The 10,877-nt window shown below is 40.7% G+C and overlaps 1 pseudogene; it reads left to right on the forward strand.

The window, feature by feature from the left end:
* The first annotated feature begins 9,633 nt into the window (after positions 1 to 9,633).
* On the forward strand, positions 9,634 to 10,046 carry LOC101316145 (large ribosomal subunit protein P1 pseudogene; annotated as a pseudogene).
* Positions 10,047 to 10,877: the final 831 nt, after the last annotated feature.

The raw sequence follows: 10,877 nt of genomic DNA on the forward strand, positions 1-10,877 counted from the left end.
ACAATGACAGGAAATTGAGAAATCAAACTTCCACCTTATTTTGGCAGTGCCTGTGCCAGAAAACCAAACGTGATCTCTTTGCTAAACCGACAGGAGCACTTGGCTTAGAAGCAAGGCCTAAATGGGGATGGGGAAGGAGGAAAGGAGATGATTTCTCCTGTTGTGTCCAGCCTAAATCTTAACTTTAGTCCAGTGCTTTTAAACCTTGGCCACATATTGGAATCACCTAGGGAGATTTTTAAAATACTGAAGGCTGGGTTCTACTTCCAACGGTTTTAATTTAATTGGTCTGAGATGCAGACTGGAGAATCGGGATTTTTAAAAGTCCTCCATATGGAGCAGAAGCAAGAACTACAATCCTGCAGCCTGTGGAACAAAAAACATATTCACAGAAAGAGAGACAAGATGAAAAGGCAGAGGGCTATGTACCAGATGAAGGAACAAGACAAAACCCCAGAAAAACAACTAAATGAAGTGGAGATAAGAAACCTTCCAGAAAAAGAATTCAGAAGAATGATAGTGAAGATGATCCAGGACCTCAGGAAAAGAATGGAGGCAAAGATGGAGAAGATGCAAGAAATGTTTAACAAAGACTTTAGAAGAGTTAAAGAAAAAACAAACAGAGATGAACAATACAATAACTGAAATGAAAACTACACTGAAAGCAATCAATAGCAGAATAACTGAGGCAGAAGAACGGATAAGTGACCTGGAAGACAGAACGGTGGAATTCCCTGCTGCGGAACAGAATAAAGAAAAAAGAATGAAAAGAAATGAAGACAGCCTAAGAGACCTCTGGGACAACATAAAACGCAACAACATTCGCATTATAGGGGTCCCAGAAGAAGAAGAGAGACGCAAAGGACCAGAGAAAATATTCGAAGAGATTATAGTCGAAAACTTCCCTAAGATGGAGAAGGAAATAGCCACCCAAGTCCAGGAAGCGCAGAGAGCCCCATACAGGACAAACCAAGGGAAAACACTCCAAGACACATAGTAATCAAACTGGCAAAACTTAAAGACAAAGAAAAATTATTGAAAGCAACAAGGGAAAAACGACAAATAACATACAAGGGAACTCCCATAAGGTTAACAGCTGATTTCTCAGCAGAAACTCTACAAGCCAGAGGGACTGGCATGATATACTTAAAGTGATGAAAGGGAAGAACCTACAACCAAGATTACTCTACCTGGCAAGGATCTCATTCAGATTCGATGGAGAAATCAAAAGCTTTACAGACAAACAAACGCTAAGAGAATTCAGCACCACCAAACCAGCTCTACCACAAATGCTAAAGGAACTTCTCTAAGTGGGAAACACAAGAGAAGAAAAGGACCTACAAAAACAAACCCAAAACAATTAAGAAATGGTCATAGGAACATACATATCGATAATTACCTTAAACGTGAATGGATTAAATGCTCCAACCAAAAGACACAGGCGTGCTGAATGGATACAAAATCAAGACCCATATATATGCTGTCTACAAGAGACCCACTTCAGACCTAGGGACACATACAGACTGAAAGTGAGGGGATGGATAAAGATGTTCCATGCAAATGGAAATCAAAAGAAAGCTGGAGTAGCAATACTCATATCAGATAAAATAGACTTTAAAATAAAGGATGTTACAGGAGACAAGGAAGGACACTACATAATGATAAGGGATCAATCCAAGAAGAAGATATACCAATTATAAATATATATGCACCCAACATAGGAGCACCACTATACATAGGGCAACTGCTAACAGCTCTAAAAGAGGAAATACACAGTAACACAATAATAGTGGGGGACTTTAACACCTCACTTAAACCAATGGACAGATCATCCGAACAGAAAAGTAATAAGGAAACACAAGCTTTAAATGACACAAGAGACCAGAGAGATTTAATTGATATTTATAGGACATTCCATCCAAAAACAGCAGATTACACTTTCTTCTCAAGTGTGCATGGAACATTCTCCAGGATAGATCACATCTTGGGTCACATCAAGCCACAGCAATTTTAAGAAAATTGAAATCATATCAAGCATCTTTTCTGACCACAATGCTATGATATTAGAAATGAATTACAGGGGAAAAAAACGTAGAAAACACAAATACATGGAGGCTAAACAATATGTTACTCAATAACCAAGAGATCACTGAAGAAATCGAAGAGGAAATCAAAAAATACCTACAGACAAATGACAATGAAAACACGATGATCCAAAACCTATGGGATGCAGCAAAAGCAGTTCTAAGAGGGAAGTTTATAGCTATACAAGCCTACCTCAAGAAACAAGAAAAATCTCAAATAAACAATCTAACCTTACACCTAAAGGAACTAGATAAAGAAGAACAAACAAAACCCAAAGTTAGCAGAAGAAAAGAAATCATAAAGATCAGAGCAGAAATAAATGAAATAGAAACAAAGAAAACAACAGCAAAGATCAATAAAACTAAGAGCTGGTGCTTTGAGAAGATAAACACAATTGATAAACCATTAGCCGGACTCATCAAGAATAAGAGGGAGAGGACTCAAATCAATAAAATTAGAAATGAAAAAGGAGAAGTTACAACAGACAATGCAGAAATACAAAGCATCCTAAGAGACTACTACAAGCAACTCTATGCCAATAAAACGGACAACCTGGAAGAAATGGGCAAATTCTTAGAAAGGTATAACCTTCCAAGACTGAACCAGGAAGAAATAGAAAATATGAACAGACCAATTACAAGTAATGAAATTGAAACTGTGATTAAAAATTTTCCAACATGGGCTTCCCTGGTGGCGCAGTGGTTGAGAGTCCGCCTGCCGATGCAGGGGACACGGGTTCATGCCCCAGTCTGGGAAGATCCCACATGCCATGGAGCGGCTGGGCCCGTGAGCCATGGCCGCTGAGCCTGTGCGTCCAGAGCCTGTGCTCCACAACGGGAGAGGCCGCAACAGTGAGAGGCCCACGTACCACAAAAAAAAAGAAAAAAAAATTAAAAAAATCTTCCAACAAACAAAAGTCCAGAAGCAGAAGTCTTCACAGGTGAATTCTATCAAATATTTAGAGAAGAGCTAACACCCATCCTTCTCAAACTCTTCCAAAAAATTGCGGAGGAAGGAACACTCCCAAACTCATTCTATGAGACCACCATCACCCTGATACCAAAACCAGACAAAGATACTACAAAAAAGGAAAATGACAGACCAATATCATTCATGAATATAGATGCAAAAATCCTCAACAAAATACTAGCAAACAGAATCCAACAACACAATAAAAGGGCCATACAACATGATCAAGTGGGATTTATTCCAGGGGTGCAAGGATTCTTCAATACATGCAAATCAATCAATGTGAAACACCATATTAAGAAATTGGAGAATAAAAACCATATGATCATCTCAATAAATGCAGAAAAAGGTTTTGACAAAATTCAACACCGATTTATGATAAAAACTCTCCAGCTAGTCGGCATAGAGGGAACCTACCTCATCATAATAAAGGCCATATATGACAATCCCACAGCAAACATCACTCTCAATGGTGGAAAACTGAAAGCAATTCCTCTAAGATCAGGAACAAGACAAGGATGTCCACTCTCACCACTATTATTCAACATAGTTTTGGAAGTCCTAGCCACAGCAATCAGAGAAGAAAAAGAAATAAAAGGAATACAAACTGGAAAAGAAGAAGTAAAACTGTCACTGTTTTCAGATGATATGCTACTATACATAGAGAATCCTAAAGATGCCACCGGAAAACTACTAGAGCTCATCAATGAATTTGGTAAAGTTGCAGGATACAAAATTAATGTACAGAAATCTCTTGCATTCCTATATACTAATGATGAAAAATCTGAAAGAGAAATTAAGGAAACACTCCCAGTTACAATTGCAACAAAAAGAATAAAATACCTAGGAATAAACCTACCTAGGGAGACAAAAGACCTGTATGCAGAAAACTATAAGACACTGATGAAAGAAATTAAAGATGACCCAAACAGATGGAGAGATATACCATGTACTTGGATTGGAATAATCAATATTGTGAAAATGAGTATACTACCCAAAGCAATCTACAGATTCAATGCAATCCCTGTCAAATTACCAATGGCATTTTTTATGGAACTAGAACAAAAAGTCTTAAAATATGTATGGAGACACAAAAGACCCTGTATAGCCAAAGCAGTCTTGAGGGAAGAAAACGGAGCTGTAGGAATCAGACTCCCTGACTTCAGACTATACTACAAAGCTACAGTAATCAAGACAATATGGTACTGGCACAAAAACAGAAACATAGATCAATGAACAAGATAGAAAGCCCAGAGATAAACCCACACACCTATGGTCAACTAATCTATGACAAAGGAGGCAAGGATATACAATGGAGAAAAGACAGTCTCTTCCATAAGTGGTGCTGGGAAAACTGGACAGCTACATGTAAAAGAACAAAATTAGAACACTCCCTAACACCATACAAAAAAATCAACTCAAAATGGATTAGAGACCTAAGTGTAAGACCGGACACTATAAAACTCTTAGAGGAAAACATAGGAAGAACACTCTTTGACATAAGTCACAGTAAGATCTTTTTTGATCCATCTCCTAGAGTAATGGAACTGAAAACAAAAATAAACAAATGGGACCTAATGAAACTTAAAAGCTTTTACAAAGCAAAGGAAACTACCAACAAGACAAAACACAACCCTCAGAATGGGAGAAAATATTTGCAAAAGAATCAATGGACAAAGGATTAATCTCCAAAATACACAAACAGCTCATGTAGCTCAATATTAAAAAAACCAAACAACCCAATCAAAAAATGGACAGAAGACCTAAATAGACATTTCTCCAAAGAAGACATACAGATGGCCAAGAAGCACATAAAAAGCTGCTCAACATCACTAATTGTTAGAGAAATGCAAATCAAAACTACAATGACGTATCACTTCACATCAGTTAGAATGGCCATCATCAGAAAATCTACAAACAACAAATGCTGGAGAGGCTGTGGAGAAAAGGGAACCCTCTTGCACTGTTGGTGTGAATGTAAATTGATACAGCCACTCTGGAGAACAGTATGGAGGTTCCTTAGAAAACTAAAAATAGAACTACCATATGACCCAGCAATCCCACTACTGGGCATACACCCAGAGGAAACCAAAATTCTAAAAGACACATGCACCCCAATGCTCACTGCAGCACTATTTACAATAGCCAGATCATGGAAGCTACCTAAATGCCCATCGACAGACGAATGGATAAAGATGTGGTACGTATATACAATGGAATATTACTCAGCCATAAAAAGGAATGAAATTGGGTCATTTGTTGAGACCCGGATGGATCTAGAGACTGTCATACAGAGTGAAGTAAGCCAGAAAGAGAAAAACATATATCATATATTAACGGATATATGTGGAACCTAGAAAAATGGTACAGATGAACCTGTTTGCAGGGCAGAAGTTGAGACACAGTTGTAGAGAACAAAGGTATGGACACAAAGGGGGGAAAGTGGCAGGGGTGTGGGGGTGGTGGTGTGATGAATTGGGAGATTGGGATTGACAGTATACACTGATGTGTATAAAATTGATGGCTAATAAAAACCTGCTGTATATAAAAAAAAAATCCTCCATATGATTCTTACATGCAGCTCAGGTTGAGAGTCATACCTTCTAAGCTAGTTGTCTGACACTGAAGTGATAATTTCCTGGAGCAGTACTTCTCAAACTTTCACGTGCATACCGATTAGTAGCTCTGGAGTGGGACCCAAGAATCTGTATTTCTCCAAGCTCTCTGCTGCTGTTGCTGCTGCTGGCTCATGGACCATGCTTTGCGTACCGAGGTCCTAGCGTTCTTGACAGGAAAGACAGGGGGAAGTTGCAAACTTGATGAGCTAACTTATTGATCTGGCTGCAATGAGAGGAGAGACTAGAAGAGAGCATGACAATTTTGTTCATAATTCAGTGACCCTACCTTGGGGTACATTCTCCTACCTCTGTCCTGGAATCTGACCTAAACAGATTAGTAACTTTTCTTAAAGCAATGTGGGGTAAGGAGGAGAATGGTATAGGAACATCTTTTCCCAACAATGTTTGCAGTGATAAGAGGGGCAATATGAGGTTCATCTCTGCCTCTTTACTCTTCTTCCCTTTTCTAATCAATCCATGGCCAACTTCTGTGTTCTTTCTCTAGCATATCCTCCACTTTCTTCTTCTCTTCATTTCTGCTGAAACTATTGTATTTTGGTATCTCATCATCTAAGTTGTATGTCTGCCTCTAGTTTCTCCCTTGCCAAAATTGTCTACAGGCTGCTGTTAGGTTAATCTTCTTAGGAGATGATTCTGTTCATTCACATAATCTTATATAAAATAAATTTGAAATTCCTTACTTAGCCTGTCCTATAAGCCCAGCTCACTATGTACCCAAATGGGCTAGGTCCCAATCCCTGCAGACTTGCCATTTTCTGAATACATTATACATGATTCCATTCATCCATCCATTCATTCATTTGTACATTCATTCATTCAAGGAACATGACAACAGACATGCAGACAAAGAGTTGTGACATACTGTGATATTATCTGAGAGCATCAGGGAAGGCTGCATAGAGGTGGTGATATTTGAGCTTGAGTCTTCCAGGAGAATAGTTTTTCAGGTAGATAAATTAATTCTGAGTCCAAGAGACAGAAAATGCAAGCTTAGAGAGGCATGAAACAGAGGACATGTTGTTCAAAATGTACAGACGGCCTTGGTGTAGTGTTTGTTAGGAAGCTAGGTTAGGTAGGATAACATAGTGAGTGGACTGAGGCTGAGAAACTATGGAGCCACGAGATGCATTTTAGGCAGCAGGGAATTTAGAAGGATTTTATTCTAACAAAGCAACATTGAGATGTGCATTTGTCCCCCTTTGACATTTGCCTCTGTTGTTCTCTCTCTCTCTCTGGAATATTCTTTCTCCTCTGTTTTCCTGATGAGGGTCTACTCACTTGTGCTTTAGCTGAAATAACTTCTCCCTGCTCAGTAGAATCAATCTTTCTTTCTGTACTTTGGACTCAAGTTATTTAGGTGACATGTGTGTCTTTGCCTAGATTTGAAGATATTTATACAGCAAATATTATGCTTTATTAATCTTTGAATCTCTTTACTCTTTAACACCTAGGCTTTCTCCTGGCACATGCTACCTGTTCAATAAACAGTTGCTGAATTAAACAGGATAGGAAGAGCCATGCCATCAATTACAGCTTAAGAATTCACCATCTCCACTCGTTATATTTGACTTGAGTGTTGATCAAAGGGTATTTACGAACAAAACCATGTATTCAGTCTACTGCTGTCTCCACAGAGACTTTGCTGCAGAGCAAAGGGTTGGGAGTTAAAAGGCCTCTTGCATCACAGCCAAATTGATGGCTCAATTTCTCCTGTCAGGGTTTCAAGTCCAGATGCTGGGTACCACCAAAAAGCACAGCTGGATCTTCTTATGCCAGATGGAAAGGAACGAACAAAAGGATAGAAACAGCACCCACCATTTCACCTGCCTTTGCTACTAGCTCTTCGGAAACAACAGCTGTCTACCAGGCCATTCTCAACGCCAAGTGTGCACGGCATAATAATGGCAGTTATCATTTCTAGTGCACGGACCACAATTCAGACACTGTGATAAGCATGTCCTGTAAGTTTGCATGTAATATTTACAACCAACCTGCAAGGTAGACATTCGCATTCCCTTTTCATAGATGGGGAGACTGAGGCAGTGAGTGGTTAAATAACATGCCGAAAGTTGTTCAAATGGTACCGGTGAGTGTTGGAACTAAGCTTAGGGAATTAAGCTTAGGCTGTCTGACTCCAAAGCCCAGGTCTTTAACCATTCTGTCATATTGTCTCAAGGAATTGAAAAGGATGCTCTGAGAGCCAGGGAATGTGCTAGCAGGTGCAGGGAGGGCATGAAGAACTTCAGGCCAACCAGGGGTCTTTAAATCTACACCCCCATTGTCATCAAGTCCCATCGATGCAATAGCAGTGGGACACACAGGAGCATTTGAAAATGTTCCTATTGATTGGAAGTGAATAATTATTACCTTTTCTATATTGCGGATTCACTACCAGAAGGTAATAGCAGAAATGCTAAACAAGATTAATGGCCATGTTTCGTTATGTTTAATGCAAACTATTGATTTTAAAGTGGTGTAAGGTATGGCGGTTTATTACAATAAAACAATAAAATAGACTATATGAAATAATTGAGAATAATCATTTCCCTTTCTTTGCTGAGGCTGTGGGACATAACGTGCCGTGCATGTGAAGGCATTTGTGGCGAGCTCTATCCAGCAATGGCCGTTTAAGCACTCTATAAAGAAGCACTGTGGAACCAGAGTATTATAAATAATCGGCAATAAAGCTGGTAAATGGGCCTTTAATTTGATTCCATTATGTCACAGGATCACAAGGACCAAGGAGGCCCAGCATCAAAAACACTAACTGCTGAGCAGAACACTAAGTACATCAGATAGCCTCAAGGTGGCCTTCCCACCAGGGAATTTTCAGGTAAGAGCTGACCATTGGTGTCCGGATGTGGGGTAATACGTTACATGTGAACCGATGCATCTGCAGTCAATGACCCCCAACTCCCATCACAAGAGTCCAGCCTCCTAACAGTCTTCCTCACCAGACTTTGTTTCTCCTCTACTTTCATTCACTTTATCCATTTCCAGAGCTAACAGTCGACACCCTCAGAAGCAATTTCTCTCTGGACTCATTCATTCTGCTGATTAGGGCCTTAGAGGCTGTTGAAAGAATGTATGATTTAATCGCCAGAAACAGACCATAAAGGATGAAGGAGGGAACAGGTCAACTGTACATGTTATGTTAATCAGGCCCCACCTGGAGTAGTGAATGCAGGTCTACACCAAACTCCAAAAGCAGATGAACGCTGGACACACTGAGGAGAGAGAAGGATGATGAGGAGACGAAGGCAAAATCATGGCAAATGAAGCGTGAGGCCGGACCTGTGGTTGTTGAAACTAAAGGAGACTCAGGCAAATATAAGAATTGTTGGCTAACATTTAAAAGGCTGACATATGAAGGAAGATTTAGGCTTGTTTTGTGTAGCCCTAGAAGAGAGAAATTTGGTGTCAGCCAGACATGGGCTTGGGTGCAAACCTGTGCAGGTGAGTGAATCTTGCTGGGGCTCAATTCGTTTGTCTGTACAATAGAGATAATACTAATACTTACCCCACAGGGTTTAGGGGTGAATCAAGTGAGACAGAACAGAGCAAGGGCTTAGCACAGTGCTTGGTACAAAGCAAGAACTCAACAAACTAGCTTAAAAAAAAATAAACACCGACAATAACAAAAGGAAAACTGGAAGGCCGACGGCACCTTTCTTTGAGGAGTTGGAACAGACATAGTTGACGCTGAAATTGGGGTCAAGGGGGTTTGAACTAGCTCCATAAAACTACAAAGCATCTGGGAGGTCCAATCTGAGTTTGGAGTGGGAAAGTCAGACAATTCTTTTCCTTTAAAAGTATAGTGGATTAGCTTTTCCTCAGCTGCAGCTAAGGTGTTCTGTCCTTCCGAGGAAGCTAAGGCCACGTTGGGGTGAGTCCCTCACTTCATCCGGTGACTAGCACCGCGCCCGGCAGTCCCTGCCTAGCGCTCGCCCACACCATGGCCTCCGTCTCGGAGCTCGCCTGTATCTGCTTGGCCCTCATCCCGCATGACGATGAGGTGACGGTCACGGAGGATAAGATCAATGCTCTCATTAAAGCAGCCAATGTAAATGTTGAACCTTTCTGGCCAGGCTTGTTTGCAAAGGCTTTGGCCATTGTCAACATCAGGAGGCTCATCTGCAACGTGGGGGCAGGTGGACCTGCCCCAGCAGCTGGTGCTACACCAGCAGGAGGTCCTGCCCCCTCCACCACTGCTGCCCCAGCTGAGGAGAAGAAAGTGGAAGCAAAGAAAGAAGAATCTGAAGAGCCTGATGATGACATGGGCTTTGGTCTTTTTGACTAAACCTCTTTAGTAACACGTTCAATAAAAAGCTGAGCTCAAAAAAAAAAAAAGAAAAAAAAAGTATAGTGGATTAAAAAATGAAAGCCAGGGGGGTTGGGAGCCCGGGGGGGGGGAAATGAAAGCCAAATTTAGTCCAATTTTAGATGCAAGCATGGGGCCAGAGGAAAGGCCAAGAGGAGGGATAAACAAGGGAATGGGGAGAAAGTGAGTAGAAGGGGTAGAAACGAGAGGTGACAACTGGTTCTTAAAACTTTTATGAGTTGTCTGTGGCTCACTTTGGTGGCCTCTGATTACGTAGTGAGAAGGATGGTTGGCTTTTAATAGTCTTAAGCTTAGAGTGGGTACCAAAAGACAGATTCCAAGTGGGTATGAGGAAGACATTCCTAATTGGGAGGCAGTATACTATAATAGGTTATGGCAGGAAGTAGCATGCTAGTTAAGAGCACAGGCTCCGGAGTCAGACTGCCCAGATTCTGGTCCTGACCACTCCAGTAAGACCTGCCTAACCTCTCTTTGCCTCTACTTCCTCATCTGAGAAGCAGGTGTGATAATGAAATCTACCCCTTTAGTTTATAAGGATTTAATGAAAATGATGCATATAATGATAGTAATGATGGTATGGGTTTCCACACATGAGTCTAGGGTCAGCAGCTGAAAGTAGAAGGGCTTTGATTAATTTCACCACCCATATGTCTGAGCAGCAAGCCATGCCCATTTCCCTGGGGTGAGAGCCTATCGTTTATTCCACTACCCATGGCAGAAAGGACATTGATTAAAATAAATTTTTGCTTTAAAAAAAAAAATGCCAGGGACATCTGGGGCTAGGGTTCAATTACAAGAACGTGCTTCAAAGAGCAATTTGGAGGAAGCGGTCCCTTCCCAGC

The sequence above is a fragment of the Tursiops truncatus genome, chromosome 6 (assembly GCF_011762595.2).
Source record: "Tursiops truncatus isolate mTurTru1 chromosome 6, mTurTru1.mat.Y, whole genome shotgun sequence".
Lineage (NCBI taxonomy): Eukaryota > Metazoa > Chordata > Mammalia > Artiodactyla > Delphinidae > Tursiops > Tursiops truncatus.